Here is a 16486-nt window from a genome sequence, read left to right on the forward strand (position 1 = left end):
GAAGGGCGGCCCCCTCCCCACGCCTTCTGGGCCTTTCTCTAGGAGTTGTGAGGAATCTGAGGCCAGGCAGACTCAGCTGTGGCCTCGTCTGAGTTTTACTGTAAAAGAGAGTAAATGGAGAAACGGGGGGAGGCACAGGAGGGGAACCTGGTTGGGGAAAGCAAGCCTGCATCAACCCCGACCCAGGTCCCCCCACCTTGTTAACGACGGCGCCAGGATCAATGTCATTTCTCCCACTTTAATTAGAAAATACATTTCTTTCACCAGCCTTAACAATCTGGTTAAGGCCAGGCTAGCTTCCTGGTTGCCGTGCCGACCGGGTTTGGACCCCTTCTGACGTCCCTCCCGCACATCCTCTGTGGAGGGGGCTGGGCAGGGGGTTGGCAGGCTCCGGGCCAGGACCCCTCTGCTGGCGGGGGACCCCATTAAGCGCCTGCTCTTGTCTCCTGTGTGAGCCTGTGTATTTCATCTTTGTCGCCGTGGTGTCCCCTTCCTTGGGGTGCCTGTGACATGCTTGCTACTCGTGGGAACTTACCGCTGGGAGGGCACTGGGCCCAGCGTACCCATCATGCTGCAGAAGGCAGCATGTGGTCACCCTGGGGTCTGGGGGCCTGAGGGGCTGCGTGGGCCAGTGTGGGGCATCAGGTGTCCACGAGGTCATAGAGGGGTATGAGGGTGAGGTCCAAACTGGGGGGCTGGTGACAGCTTTTCTTGGAAAGGCCATCTGGGCTGGGGGAGCCAGTCCTGGCCTTCTGGAGGCTTTGCAGACCCCACAGCTGCCCCTCCAGGCAGCGAGCCCCCCCTCAGCCCACCTGCTGGCCGCAGGCCCCAGGTCCACCCCATCCAGAGCCAGCTGCCAAATTCCAAACCCTCACACCCCTGATCCTTGGCCTCATGGAAGCTTCCAGAAATGGGAGAGGGGCTCCAAGACGTACCTTCAGTGTCGGAGTACGAAGGACACCCCCCGGGGCTGCTTCTGCAACCCCAGGCTCTGCCAGGCCCCCCAGGCCACCCTCCAAGCCCCCGTCCCTGCATTGGGGCCTGGTCCACCTCCCCCCGGCAGCACGTGGCGCCGGCTCATGGCAGGAATCCGAGACATGGGAGCAGCAGGTGACCCGCGTGCTGGGAGCTCGGGGATTTCCTAATTAAAGGATTTATTATGAAAGCGCCCGGCGTCCTCCGCTGGGGCTTCCTGTAGCCCCGGAGACAGACGTAGCCTTGTGGGGACAGGGCGGGCTGTGGGGGTCCCTGCCCCGGGAGGGTCCACCTGTGGGAAGGGTGGGCTTTGTTCCCCGAAGAGAGGCCTGCTGAGCCCTGGGTGGCCGGGTGGGGGTACATCTGGGATACTCTGGGCCCCAGCCAGCCCTGTGGTGACCTGCTCAGGCCTTGGGCAGATGCAGGAAGGGGGGACCTGGGGGCGCACAGGGTGGGGCCACTGACCCACACTGGGTGTGGGAATGGGCCTTTGTGTGGCCGGAAATGCTTCTGTCCCCTGTGGGTGTTGGGGCGTGTTTGTTCCTGGGGCGGGTAGGAACCCAGGGGTAGCCTGTGGAGGGGCAGGGCGCCATAGGGAATTCATGAGAGGCAGCGGGTCCAGGACCTGGGGGTGGCGAGCCCAGTGGGCCCAGAATGAAGCCCCCTGTTGGGGGGGGGGTGTTGGGGGGACCTTGCAGGTGGCAGGGGTGGGGAGGGGACATCCTTCAGAGGGTGGGAGCCACTGGCATGGTGGGGCACCCAGACCCTGGGGTGTGCCGGCTGCCCTGTTCTTCAGACCCTGAAACAGAGGTTCCCGAACTCCAGGGCCTTGTGATTAATTGAGGCCCCCAGGGAGTTTCTGCGATGGGGTTCTGTCTTGCTGTTTATCTTCTTGGAATTTAGAGTTGAAGAGATTTAGAAATTGCTGTTTAGTCATTCATTTAAAACAATAATAAACTCATTAGTTATTAACATAGCATTTCCTTTTATGAAAAATGTCTGTATTTTCTTTCTTTTTTTTAAAAATTATTTATTTATTTATTTTTGGCTGTGTTGGGTCTTAGTTTCTGTGCGAGGGCTTTCTCTAGTTGTGGCAAGCGGGAGCCACTCTTCATCGCAGTGCGCGGGCCTCTCACTATCGCGGCCTCTCTTGTTGCGGAGCACAGGCTCCAGACACGCAGGCTCAGTAGTTGTGGCTCATGGGCCTAGTTGCTCCGCGGCATGTGGGATCCCAGACCATGGCTCGAACCCGCGTCCCCTGCATTGGCAGGCAAATTCTCAACCACTGCGCCACCAGGGAAGCCCTGTCTGTATTTTCTGAAATGTAAAAATTCATCCAGAAAAGGGCCATTTTAGGGTTTTGCAGGTCTCTTGACCGCCTGGCCTGATGGAAGAACCAGGAACAGCCGATCCTCTGCTCCGCGTGCCCGGGAGCGCCAGCGAGGGAGGGGTGGGCCCCTGCCCCACCAGGGACAGCCAGCCTAGGGCAGCAGTGCTTACCTGAGGGAGAATTCTCCAGGCTCCTTCTGAAGGTCCTCTTCTTGGTGGGGGCGCCATTGGGGTCCCCGCGTTGCAGATGAGGCAACATCAGGCCCCTCCCCCACTGCATCTGCAGCCCCTGCCCCACTGTACCCACGGCCCCTCCCCACCCACACCTGTGGCCCCCTCTCCCTGCAGGGGCACCAGCCCCTTCCTGGATGTGTGGCGACAGTGGCAGCAGTGAGAGTGGACAGCCCGCTGTGCGGGGGAGGGGAGAGGCACCCCATTGTTGGTTTAAAAAAAAATGACTCAGGCGATTGACAGAAGCCTTCCTTTTCCTGCCAGTTTCCAAGAATTCTGCTCCAACATAATGGATCGAGTCATTAAGGGATCGATGCAGATGCGGGTGGCTGGAGGGGAGCCAGGATGGGCGAATCAGCGCGCTGCACGGCTGTGAGCTCCCCAGGCCCAGGTCTGCGGTCGGGGCTGCTGGGCAGGTGGCAGCTGGTGGAAGTTGGTCACCCCCACCAGTCCGGCCACCAGCTTGTTGTGGGAGGTGGGGCACGGGACCAGGGCCTCCTGTGCGCATGGTCCATGCATGTATGTCTGCACACATGCCTGTCCTAATGAGGCTCCCCTTCGTTCGTGACTCAGAGGACAAGGGCCCTACTGTGTGCATAGTTTCTGTCCACAGCCCCACCTGATGTGAGACCCTACTGTGTGCATAATCCATTGAGCGTGAATTCCTACTGTGCGCACAGGCCTAAATCCAAGCCCCGCATATTATAATTTGAGGTCCTGCTGAGTGTGTGATCCCACTGGGAGTAAGGCCCTACCCCTGCTGTGTGCACAAGTGTACCTACCACTTGAAGTCTGTTGTGTGCAGGGGTCTCCCGAGGGGTCTGCTGTGTGCAGGGGTCTCCCGAGGGACCGCCCTTAACTGGGGGGGTGAGCAGGGTGTGCTCTGAGGAGGCCCAGGAGGGCCCCTCATCCCCCAGAAGGTGTGTGTGCACCCCATGAAGCCCCAGTTGTGGGGTGGGGAGGGGGTGTCCCACAGGACCCTTGCTCTTCATTGTCCGATGCTGTGGGGGCGGGTGAGGAGTGTGGTCAGGAGGGGTTGCCTCAATGACTTGGTGTCATTGGCCCCCATTCTGCCTGCCTGGGCCCTCCTGTCCCTGCTGCTCTGGCATCCCCCACCCACTCCCACCACAGGCCTGGGCTGGGGCTGGAGTGCCCCCAGATGGATCGCCTTGCTGGCACATGTAGCTGCTCGATGCATCACCTGTTCACTGTCCTCTGCCTGGCTCCAGGCAGGCTGCCCCTGTCTGTTCACTTGGTCCAAGGACCTGGAGTAGTCCCTACACACAGTAGGTGCTCAGTAGAAGATTGAGTGAGGCAGAGGAGCTCTTCGGCTAGTTCAGGAAACTTCCTGGAGGAAGAGCCCTCGGCATGGGTTTTGAGGGATGGATAGGAGTCTTCCCAAGGTAGGAAGGTAGATGGGTATTGCAGGCAACAGACTTACTGGGACTGGACCCAGGAGGTCACATCACGCAGGTGTGTCCCACTTCCTGTGTCACAAAGGGTCTGGGTCCTCCCCATTGCCCCATCATCCCCGCCCCGCACAGCCTGGGCTGTGCCCCTGGGTCCTCTGTCTACACCTGGCCTGGGGCTGCCATGCTTCAGGGACATCCTGTTGGCTGTCCAGGGGATGATGCCCCTGTGGCTGGGCCGCTGCCCCTCTGGTCAAGTGGCATGCCCCATTTGTGGGCTCCCATTTGGTGCTTTCCACTTCCCTGCAAATTGGCCAACATAATGGCTCAGTTGGGTTCTTAGCTTAAAGAATTTCAACCCATTAAATGCAAATACCGTGCCATTTGAAATGTTTGTGCTGGGGCCCGCCCCTTTGATGGTGTTGAGCGTGCGCCACACACACACACACACACATACACACACACACACACACACACACACACACACACACACACACACACACACACGGAGCTCTAATTAGCGTCTGATGGAGCTTGCAGTGCCATCCCGTCCCCCATCCGAATGTCTCCCTCCCTAGTCTCGGGGTGTGGGGGTGCTGGGGGTCCCGGGCTGAGCACGTGCTGATGTTTTGGAAACGCCACGGCCCCAGACCCCACCTGCCTGTGCTGGTGGCTTTTCTGGAAGCTCTGAGGGCCCAGCTGTGTGCGGCCTGCCTGGGTTGGGTCTCTGTTGGGTCTGGGGGCCTGTACCTGCAGAGTCGGCGGTCGGCCACCTCTGCCTCCGGCAGCACAGGGAGCCCTCTCTGTGTGTGTGAGCCAAGCTGCTGGGACTTCCTGTGGGATGAGGGGAAGGCAGCCTTGGCACTGAGGGTGGGGAGGGGATGGGTGGGGGCCACACCAGAGACTGCTGGCCCAGCTGCTCTGGGAGGCCAAGGGTGGGGTCTTCAGTGGGGCAGGTGGCCCCCAGTCATAGGCAGCGGGAAGCAGGGACCAAGTCTGTGTGTCTGGGGATGATTCCAGACACAAGAGCTTGGGATGAGGGACACAGGGTTGAGTGTCCACTGGGCCTGGGTTCTCTGTGACCTGGTAGGTGACGTGCCCTGAGCCTTGGTTTATCCACTGGGAAAACTTCGGTGTTGGGAGGGGACATGGGAGGGCCCCCCACAGCAGGGGAGTCCCTAAGGTCCAGCTGTCTATCTGGGCAACCAGAAACCCCCTCCCCCCCAAGCCACTACGCCAAGTCTCTTCACCCAACTAATGGATCTCATGGGACAGGGCATCATGGCCATGCCCCCCCCCCCCCCCCGCCCAGGAGCTCCCAGCCAGGGGTTGAGGCAGGACCAACCAGGGGACACGAAGAGTCTCCCAAGTATGTGGTGGCACTTGGTGTATTTGTCTGCACGGGGTGACTGTGACAAAGCACCACAGATAGGGCAGCTCAAACAACAGATGTTTATTTCCTCCCAGTCCTGGAGGCTGGACGTCCAAGATAGGGCTGGTTTCTCCCGAGGCGCCTCTCTCTAGGCTAGTAAAGGGCAGTCTCCTCTGTCCTCACGTGGCCTTCCTTCTGTAGGTATCTGTGTCCCAATCTCCTCTTTTTATAAGGCACAGTCAGATGGCATTAAAACCCACCCTAATGATCTCATTTTACCTTCATCACTTCTTTACAGGTTCATCTACAAATACAATCACATTCTGAGGTCCTGGGGGTAGTGTATGAATTAGGAGGGGACACAATTCAGCTCACTCCAGGGAGGGCTGGGGGCCGGGGCCAGGAGGGGTCTCGAGTGAGAGGGAACGGCCCATGGGGGTATCCAGGCGGGGAAGGTGACCGCGACCTGGGCCAGAACATGACCCTCACACTTGAGGTAAACGTGACTCTGACCCATGGTCAGGACTGTGCTCTGTTCTGTCCAACCCCCACCCCCCAGCCCCACACAGCAGGGGACCACCGGCCCTGAACTTTGGGCAGGATCTCCAAGGATGCCAGTGGTGGCGGTAGTGTGTAAATGTCAGGGTCAGGTGCTGGGGGGAGGGGGAGCAGCGGGGCACCCGGTGGCCCTGGAGGGGCAGCGGCCTTGGGAAGTGCGGGGAGACAGCAGTACTGGGACAATGAGCCCAGGTCCAGTTACTTTCATTTTGAAATTGGCTTTCTTAGGGTTTGGGTCTTCTTTTTAAAATGTCACTGCTGTTAATAACAGAGGCAGGGCCGAGGCTGGACACCTGGCATCCCAGCTCTATCCATTTTTACCCAAGATCCTGGGGGAATCTTGACCACCAGAAAGTTTGGAAAGGTGCCCTGGGGGCTGGTGGCGAAGGTGTCTGGTCCCATCTGTGGTGGGGCGGGAGGGACTCCAGGGTACCTGACCTCAGCCTTGAGGGGCCGTTCTCCTGTTCCATACCCCACCCCCACCCCAGAACAGGCCCTGGCTGACCCAGCGCTCGGCGCAGGGAGCCTGGGTGAACCCGGCATGTACCAGGTGCTGTGGGAGAGCAGGCAGGCCCCTGGCAGGCCAGGCCTGGCCTTCCTCCTCCTTAATAAGTGCCCGGTTGCCGGGCAACACTCATGGGGAAGCCGGGTTTGCAGAGAGCCGCCAGCGTGGGGTGTGGGCACGGGGTTGGTGCCTGCTGCAGAGCTGCCCGGGTGCCTGCTGTTGGGGTGACCAGGTACCGCGTGTGCAGAGATATATGTCCACACTTGAGTGTGTTCCCACCACGGTCACCAGGCTTCCTGGGTGTGAGCTGGGTCTTAACACAAAGAGTCAGACTGTGGCGTCACCGTCCAAGTGTGCAGAAGCATGAGGGACTCAGCTGCCGGGGGTCCCGCGCTTGGGGGGCAGAGCAGGGGGAGGCCAGGATGAGGAGGGCTGTGGGGGCCCAGCAGGGGGGGCCCCAGGTGCACTCACCTCAGTTCCCCCGTGGGAAGGAGCCTCCTGTAGCCAGCTTTCTGCAGACCCTGGGCCCCCTCTCTGGGGACGGCCTGCCGGCTGCGGGGGCAGGGCACTCCAGACCACGTTCCCATGGAAGGAGCGAGCAGTCCCCCGGGGTCGCTAATTCAGGCCGCGGGCAGCTGTGCAGTGGTGCTGAGGCAGTTATTTCTGGCCTGGAGAATTCCTGCCCAGAGCAGGCCCCACAAGCCTGTCCCTACAGCCGGGCGGTCATCTTCCCGAGGGGCCCCTCCTGGCCCCTCCTGGCCCTGTGCCCCCCGCCCACGCCTTTCCCTTCCAAGGTCCATGGGCTGTGCAGAGGTCCCCACAGAGGGACCAAGATGGGCAGAGGTGTGGCTGGAAGGAGGCCTCACCTGGTAAGGCTGGTCCTTCCAGCCTTCGATCCCAGGACAAAGGCAGCCTGGGGGGGACAGTTCCCGAGCCTTCAGCTGCTCCCAGCAGGAACTACGTCAGAGCCATGACCTGGAGCTCCGTCAGGAAAGCTGGAAATGAGGGAGAGAATCGGGGCTGGGGGTTGGCTTCACTTTCAGGCAGGAACATTCCTGGGGGGACGGGGGCTCTGGGCCCCCAGGGCACTTGTGCATGCTGCCACCAAGTGGCTGACAGGGTCTTCACAAGGTTCCATGGCCTACACGGGGGCTTCTTGCCGGCATGGTGATTGGAGGTGGAGACAGGGCACTTTTCCACTTAATTATGCCTTGAAAAAATCCTGAATCCAGCTCTTTATTAAGAGCTGAATAGAGACGTTAGCACTCTTCCTAATTAGCATGGTCTTTAGAATCGGGGGCAATTAGGGAGCTGTGGGCATGTGCTCGGGCTCCGAGGTGTCCTGTAGTCCTGGGGGTGGGGATCTTCCTCCCTGAGAAATATGACCGCTAGGCCTTCGGGACTACCACCTGGAAGATGCGCACGTGTGTGTGTGTGTGTGTGCGCGCAAGAGCATGTGTATATGTGTGTGATGGTGTGTGTGCGTGATTATGTGTTTGGTGTACAGATGTGTGAGCGTGTACATGCACAGTCCTGCTCGGATGCACGCCTGGACCATGTATGGCTCGCAGGAACAGGCAGAGCACAGACATGCACACACCCAGCACATGCGTGCCAGGGGCACAGGCTCACTCTTGCTGGGGCCTGGCTTTTGTGGGCTGCACCCACCCCCTGGCCCTACCTGACTGGAGTCAAGGGGCTGCCCACCGTCACGTCGCCCTCCTTCCCCCTCCCGTGGCACATGGGTGCGCACCAGCAGGGTGAGAACAGTGCTTTGCCCAGATTAGCTCAGAAATCTCACAGGTGATGGGGGTGGGGGTGGGGGCTCTGCGCCCAAGCTGCTCAGGATGACGTGGCAATTTAGACCCAGTGTCCCGGTGCTGGAGACTTGGGTCACGTCCTGCAGGCCCGAGTGCCCAGGGGGCTGGGGGAGGGGTTGCGTGCAGACCTGGGTCAGAGCTGGCTTCCAGAGGAGCCTCTGGGCACAGCTACGGAAGCCTCTAGGGCTGCTGGCACAGGGAGAAGCTCTCAGGACACACACTTGGGTCCAGGAGGAGAAAGAACGTTCCAGCAGCCTTGGCCAGCCACTCGTGGGGCGGTGAGCTCCCATCACGGGGGTGGGTGGCAGGCTCCCGTGGGGAGTGGGCTTGCAGCCCCCCAGCTTCCCAGGGGTGGTTGCTCTCCCAGGGACAGCCCAGCCCCGAGTCCCCCCCGCGTGACCTCGAGCTTCAGCTGAGAACAAACAGCTCCATGTTTGGCTGGCTCTCCTCACTCCCCACCCGGCTGAGCAGAACTAGTGAGTCACGCAGGCCCAGACCATGGTGGGGGGACCAGGGTGGGGGGAGGCCGGATCCTTGCAGCAGGGGTCAGAACAGAGGGACAGTCGGGGGAGGCCAGCGGATGCTGCCTGGACACAGGGGCCAGGAAAGCCCACAGGTGGGACCCTCGCCCACTTTGGTCCTCACGGTCTGCTCCTGACCCAGACCCCTGCTTCGCGTGACCACGGCAGGCCCCTGGCCCCCCGGGATGGAGCAGGAGGAGAGTGCGGTACTGTGCCCCACAGTGGCCTGGACAGATCCTGCTGTTGCGACGCTGGGTGAGCTGCTTCCAGGGAGTTCTAGGACAGGCAGGCAGACCTGTGGTTCCGAGGGGCATGAGTGGCCTGTGGGGACTGGCGGTCATCTGTCCCCACAGGTGTGGATGAGGGGGCAACTTGGAGCTGCCCATGGAAGACTGGGGCCCTTCCATGTGCAGAGCTGCTGTGGGCAGGGAGGGGGCCGGTGGGCCCCTTTTATTTCTAACTTCAAACTACCCTGCCTGCAACTGCCATGAGGGCACACACCCTGCTCCTCACTGGTCCCTTGGGTCCCCTTTCTGCCCTCCCCCCTTCTCAGACACTAACAGGATCCTCTGGACCCCACCCCCTCCCCCAATTAAAACCCTGTGGTGGCTTCCTGTGGGCAGGTGGGGGAGACTGGGAGCTGAACTGAGGGGGGGTCCCTGGGCTGGGGGAGCCCCTGCCAGCCCTAAGCTGGCTCAGGTCCCCCTCACCTGTTAGCAGCTTGTCGTCATGGCAACGGCATCAGGGGAAAGGGAAACTTCCTTCTACCATGGTCCTGAGCGGCCCCCTCCTTCTCCACCTCAGAGGCCCCTTGGGAGACCCACCTTGCTTTTTCCTGGCCTTGGGATGGCCATGCTCAGGCCCTGCTCTGGAAGTCCCTCGGGCACCAGTCGCTCCCACACCCTGTTGGGTTTGTCACCTCACCCTTGAGACAGGTCCTAGATGGCACAGTGGGCTTGAGTCCCTGGCAGCCGGCTTTGTCCTGAGCCCTTGGGGGCAGACACCTGCTCCCCCCCAGGCCCTGGAGTCAGGACCCCTCCACGTTAGGAGGATAAGCACACCCTCAGGGGCAGGGGCCCTGCTCCTATGTCCCTGCAGGTAGTGGCCTGGGCACCCCCCAGGGAATGAAGGCAGCTGGCCTGGCTCACCTGCCAGGCTGCAGCTGAGGGGTGTAGCTGCAGAGATGTCTGTGTCCACGTGGGGGGGGCTCCTGGTGGACGCAGCACAGCTGTGTTGAGGCCCCTTTGCCACCCAGATCCCCTTGTTTCAACCTGCCGGTCTTGGCCATGCTGGCCTGTCTCCCCTGTCTGCAGTCCAGCGTGCGTGAACATGTGCACATGTGTACACATGTGTACACACGTGTGCCGGGTGACCCAGATGCTTGTTCTGTCCCACTGTCTGGAGACCCCCAAATCTGCAGGAGAACATCCTGCCCCTGGCAGGGCCCCATCACTGCAGTAGGAGGCTTAATTAATGAATTACTTTGCTAACTAATTAATTAGTCAAGAGTGCTTGTGGAAGAACCGTCTCCAGCCTCTGGGGAAAGTGCATGTGCCCTGGGGTGCTGCACTGGTGCTACAAGTGAGACCAGACCCCCAGGCCAGGGCAGAAGTGTTCAGGTTTCAGGGGTCTGTCTCTGCCTAGACCCTCTGGCTGCACGTGGAGGCTGGCAGTGGGGAAATGGGCCAAAGCCCACCCCAGGGTGGGGGAAGGCAGGTATACACAGGCCTCCATCCACACCCTCTGCCCTCTCAATGCTGAGGGGGGTCAGCCCCAGGCTCCAAGGAAGCCCCCAGGCTGCCACACGGGAAGGGTACCTGCCAGGGCCCTGAGACCAGGGAGCAGATCCCTGCCTGAGGGTCCAGCCTGAGTCCCTGGAGGTTTGGGCATCACTTGCAGAGGGAGGGGTGGAGACCCCCAGAGGTGGGGATCTGCTGAGGCCCTGGAGTGCAGGCCTGGAGCCCTGGGCCCTGCTGGGACCTGGGGGTGCATGAGGGGCCAGACCCAGCCCTGGGGATACCCATGCTGACAGCCAGGGTGGATGCCAAACGGCATGGCCTCAGCACCACGTGTGCAGCTGCTGCCCTGCCTTTGAAGGCGGCAGAGGGCCCCCCATGGTCAAGGAGCCCTGCTCTCGCTTGGTCAGGCTCAGCCCCTGCCTGTTGGGCGTCAACTGCAGCCCCAGCCCCGTCTCATCCACACCCTTGAGCTGCTGACCCTGGGCAACCCTGAGCTCTGGATGCGTCCATCACTGGATGCCCCGCCCTGCCCCACCCCTCCCACTCCCACAGGCTGCACTGCCCTTGGGCCTGCCCATGGGAGGCACGTTTCAAACAGCATCACCCAAGATGAAGTTCACATATCATAAAATTAACCATTATAAAGTGAACAGTTCAGGCATTTAGTACATTCACAATGTGGCCGATCACCACGTCTCCCTAATTCTGGAATATTTTCTCACCTCAAAGGGACCCCCGCCCACCTTTTGCCAGCCCCTGGCACCTACTGATTCACTGCCTCAGTATTTGCTAGTTCTGGGTGTTTCATACAAATGGAATCATACAAAAACATGGCCTTTGTGTCTGGTCTCTCGCTCACCACATTTTTAAGGCTCATCTGTGTTGCCACAGGTGTTGGTACTTCACTCCTCTTCATGGCTGAGTAACGCTCCAGTGCACAGATGGACCACACTCTGTCCATTTGCCTCTTGGACCTTGGGGTTGTCCCCACCTTTTGACTGCTGTGAATGCGTGTGTATGTGTGTTAATCACTGGTTTTCAGGTCTTTTGGGTGTGAACTTGGACTGTGTGGGGACTTAGGGTTTTAGACGTCTGAGGAACTTCCAGACGGTGACTCCTCATCTCCCAGCCTCCCGGGTGTCCAGAGTGGGAGCTGCACTTGGACGGTGGCCATAGGTCCTGCCAGGAGCCTTCTGAGGTCCATGTGACTGGTGGTCCACAGAGGGTCCTGCTGGCCAGCTCAGCCGTCACCATCCTGCCTGCTCCTCTGGGGGGTGCTCAGAACAGCCTGGGTGGAGGCCATCACAGGGCCACGGTCGTGGGTCTGGGGTGTGTGCCACCGGTCCTTCAGTGGGTTTCCTGCCAGTGTGAGGCTGATTAGGGGATCCCCTCTCGTTAGTGGTGTGTGTATCGGATAAAAAAAAAAAAAAAACGCAGCTCCCTGTTCAGATACTGGCAAGGGGAGGCTGTTGTGAGTCTCCTTCTGTGGCAGCCTTGGGAGATGTGGGTCACTGCCTGAGGGGCAGAGCAGGAGGCCCGTGGACTCCCGCTGCCCTGGTGAGCATGGGGCTAAGTGTGTCTGCTCTGGGTGGGTGGGCAGCCCCAAAGCCAGGAAGCTGTGGTCTGCCAACAGCCCACACGGACCACAGCGCCTGGACTTCCTGACACCTCACCTTTGTCACTGCACCAACAATGCATGACTACAGTGTCCCCCTTCCTCTCCCCTGCCCCGGCCCCATCTTGCCTCACCCGCAGCGGGCCACGTTCTCCCTGGAGTTAGTCTTCTGGACCTTTGCAGAGCTTGGCATGCACGTTGCAAAGCAGCCTCCTGTGTTGCGCGTTCTCCATAACTGGGGTCCCCTGTTCCCCACCGCGGGCTTTTCCTGCTCCGTCGCAGGACGTGTTTGTGCCGATAGGACAGCACTGCCGCCTCCCTCACATTGAGACATGCGACGTGTTGGTCTTGGGATCGCAGACGCTGCTGCCTGGTGTGTGGTGGGCCCCCTGCACCTGGGCTGTGGACCTCAGGGTATCTGGGCCCACAGCCTCGGTGGGTCCGGGAATTGCCCGGTTCTCGGTGAACGTGTGGACAGAGGGGTCAGTTCTGGGGGCCGTGCTGTGCCGAGAGGGGACCGATCCTGGGGTCTCCCATGCCTCCCACTGAGCCCGTTGCAGCTGGCTTGGCCCCATGAGGTATCGGGGTCCCAGGGCTGTCGTTCTGCCTCAGCCAAGGCCTTAGGGCGTGGGGCGCACTCATGCCCCCTCCTCAGTGGTCCAGGTGGTTCTTCCGCAAGACGCAGGAAGACAGTGCTTCCTCCCCCATGAATAAACATGTGCTTTTTTCCTCCAGCAGATTGGAAGAGCAAGGTTGAGTGCTTCCAGAGATGAAGCCTGGGGCCACGTGGGCATGCCGGCTGAGGGTGCCGCAGGCCCGGGCGCAGAGCAGCAGGGAAGGGGTGGCCCCAGGGCCCCCTCCCCCAGGGCAGGGAGGGTTTTGCCCACCAGGGTCCCCCCCCCGGGCTGTGTGTCTACAGGCAGGTCTGTTGTAGGTCCGGTCGGGAGCCCCAGGACCAGCCTGGTGTCCACCCTTCAAGCTGGTCCTCACATCTCCCTGTCCGTTGGGGCAGCTCATCCACACCACACAGGAGGTCACGACGCTGGACGTCGGGGTGGGTTTGAAAGCCCAGCCATCTCCGGCTCCCCACCCCCACACAGCAGCCCCGAGGGCCTCCCATGTGGCGTGTCCAGCTTGGTCCTGCCTGTCTGCTAGGGGTCGAAATCACCTAGAGCCACCTCTTTCGTATGTGTGTCCTGGGCCCTGGCAGTGGGGGGAGGGTGGGGCTTGGGCGGCTGCTGTGGGAATAGGGCAGACAGCAGGGAGAGGGAGGGGGTTGCCACGGTGGTCCCAGCTCAAGCCCCCGTGGCCTGCCTGGGTGGTGGCCGTGGCCATGGTGAGGAGGGCACAGGTGCTGACCCAGACGTCCGGAGTCGGGGGCTCTGGGCCACCCTACCCTGGGCTCCCATTTTCCTGCTGCCAGGATCCCTCCGCTGCATCACTGGCCTGGGCACGTGGACGCTCACATGGACTGTCGCGGGTTGGGTGGGCCTAAGGGAGCTGAGCTGGCCCAGCAGATTGCTATGGGGAGCAGCCAGCTCAGGCCTTCTCATCCTCCTGAGAGCTTTGCCTCTCTGCGTGATCTCACAATGGCCATGGGGGGAGCATGGCCTGTGGGGTCAGGGCCTCGTCCCTACACAGCCCTGCATGGGTGCCACTGTGACTGTGGGGGGCCTGACTTCAGCCACATCTGGAGACCCCTGCCCCGCGGCCCTCGAGCCATCGTATTCCACTTTGGTTTGTGGCTCTGGGGCCTGGAGCCGTGTCTCCTGGTGAGGGACACCCAGCTCCGCTGTCTGTCTCCTGGTGACAGCATCCTGACCTTCGTCCCACAGATCCTGCTTGCATCCTCAGCATCCATAGCATGGGGAAAACATAACGTCCCCTCCCTCCACGTGTCTGGGGCCAGCAGGGGGAGGGGCCGAGGTGGCATTCATCAGGATGAGGGATGGGATGGGGGATACTTTATAGAAGGGGGTCTGGGTGAATCTCAGCATCTGAGAAGTAACTGTTGTCACCCCCGTTTTACAGGTGGGGAAACAGGCTAAGAAAGGGTGAAGGGGTGGCTGGTGGTAGAATTGGGGGTCGGGTTCTCATCCCCGGACTCATGGAGTGAGAGATGGCCCATCTGTGGGCCCCAGAGACCCTGAGCCAACAGGTCTGGGTGGGCTGTGGGCAGCTGCGTAATAATGAGAATTTGGTTTGGGGGGTCCAGGACCACCCTTTGGGCCACACCACCTTAAACCACACAGGCCTCGGGGACCCCCACCCTGTTCCAGGACCCTGGAGGCCACCGTCATTGGTGAGAGACAGTGGTGTGGCTGCCAGTGGGGTGCTGGCAGCCCCTGACGTGTGCTGATTGGCCTCGAGCCCCTTCTGGCCTCCACGCACACTCCCCGCACGCCAGCTCCCCACCTCGTGGCATCACAGTGCAGAGATGACCATGTCTGCCCTGCTGCCCTCTGGGGTGGCCCCACTTCCGAGCTGTCTTCCAAGTGGGCCAGCGCCCTTGGTGTGCTTTTAACCATCTGGGAGTCTGGGAATAAGAAAGAAAGTGGAACTAGAAACTCTGGAGTGGTGTGCAGCAAAACTTAGGCTCTGGGTGAGCAGGCCCCCGGGCTGCCGGGCAGCCCTGAGCTTGCTGGGACGTGGTCACTTCAGCACCACGGACAGCGGCCACCATCCCTCTTGGCCTCCTGGCCCTCGGGGCCTGGCATTGGATTTGTTTGGGGTGCGTTGCTGTCATGGTCTGGGAGACCATGGAGCCAGCACCTGCTCTGCACTGACTGGGGGAGGCTGGCCCACGGGCATTGCTGCTGGGGTGGGAAGGTGGGCCAGTCCTTGCTGAGCCCCACCGAGGCCGCAGAAACAAGAAGGGAGGGAGGAGACGGGAAGGAGGCTGATGCTGGGACAGGTCGGCCGAATGCTGGGAGGGCTTTGTGGGTGGAGTGTGGGACCCAGAGGGGGAGTACGGCATTTGAGGGGTCCCTGGACGGACCAAACCTCTGCTCCCACCGCTGATCGGGTCTCCAGCCCTGGCTCTGGGCTCATTTCCACGCCTCTCTGGGGACCAGTTTCTCACAAGTCCCCAGCCTGAATGTGGGACAGGCTGCCCCAGGGAGAGTCACTCCACGCCCCACCCTGCCCAGGCTGGACACCAGGGGCCTGTTAGGCCGGGGGACATCCCTGGGTCCTGATGGGTCAAAGCCTAGAATGGTCTAGGAACATGGGTCAGGGGGCTCTCTGCCCTTCTTTCAGCCTCTGGACCTGGGCAGAGCCTTCCTGGTTATGGGGTCCTGTGGAGAGACCCATGCCCCCAGCCCCTCTGTGTGTGGCCAGGCCTCGGGCAGCACCACAGCCCCCCTGCCGGGCTGGTGCGGCCGCCTCTTCCCAGCCACACGTCAGCCTGGCTTCTTTGGACCCGCAGTGGAAATTGACTCTAATTTGTAGAATTTGGTTCAAAACCTAAAGGATTTTGAATTAAAACCCAGAAAATCCATCTGTGTAATTAAGCCTCCGGAAGTCAGTGGCCTTGTGATGAGAGTCCAGTTGGCACCGTCTGTCCTCAGCTGCCCACTAAGGCGTGACCAGGGAACGGCTGTGACGTGTGGGGCTGATGGAGCCCTCCCCCCACCGCTGGCGGATCCCCTCTCTGGGCAGGGCCAGTGGGACCCTGTGCGTGGGGAGCCCCTCCCTGGGCAGGGTGGCTGTAAGTGCTTCTCCTGTGTGCACTTTGCACAGAAAGATGAGCAGGACCCCAGGAGCTCGTCCCTCCCAGGGTGTTTGTGGTGGTGGGGGAGGGGGGCTGGGGTGTATCATAGAATAATTATCCCAAAGGGGGCGTGCTCATGAGGATGGATAGAGGACTTTCTGGGCCGTGCTGACCAGGTTGGTCACCCCAGCCACATGGACAGTGTGTCCCCACCTCACACACGAGCCTGTGCTCATCCTGCCGCACGGGGTCACTGTGGCCGTGGAGGTTGTCCTGAGCCCCTAGGGCTTGCCTCCAGGGCAGGGGATGCAGGTGGGGCCATGGGGCCAGCGGGGTCAGGAGAAAGCCAAGGTTGGTGGGTGGTTTTTGCTTGTCAGTGGTTTGGGAAAGTATCGAGGTAGGACCCCAGCCCAGGACCTCAAGCTGGGCTATCTTTGCAAGTTGTTGGGGGCCTAGTTTGTGGCTCTTGCCGGAGACTGGGCCCCCCTAGCCCCTGATCAAGTAACGTCTCATGGGTCCTGGCCCAGACCAGCCCAGGGCTCCAGACATGCACTGCACCGTTGAGGACCAAGGTCCTTAGCTCTGCTCAACGCCAGCTCCGGGGTCTAGGGTGATCTCAGAGTGAGCATGGTCACGGACCTGGGAGAAATCAGGCAGCAGGCTCGTGACATCAGTCTGAGATGAGGGGCATGATGCTGGT

At 61.0% G+C, this 16486-nt stretch overlaps 1 protein-coding gene across 6 annotated transcripts in view; it reads left to right on the forward strand.

Annotated features, from left to right (window-relative positions):
• The window catches only part of CACNA1H (calcium voltage-gated channel subunit alpha1 H), a 63786-nt gene that overhangs the window by 17602 nt on the left and 29698 nt on the right, over window positions 1-16486 (forward strand). The window contains exon 1 of one of the 6 annotated variants that reach the window (XM_082361064.1): window positions 8593-8926. The exons of the other annotated variants lie outside the window; for them this stretch is intronic. The gene's annotated coding sequence lies outside the window, so the exon portion shown is untranslated. Of the gene's footprint in view, window positions 1-8592; window positions 8927-16486 lie in introns of those variants that run through there. 6 annotated transcript variants of the gene reach the window in all.

Source organism: Balaenoptera borealis, assembly GCF_965194805.1.
Source record: "Balaenoptera borealis genome assembly, chromosome: 16".
Lineage (NCBI taxonomy): Eukaryota > Metazoa > Chordata > Mammalia > Artiodactyla > Balaenopteridae > Balaenoptera > Balaenoptera borealis.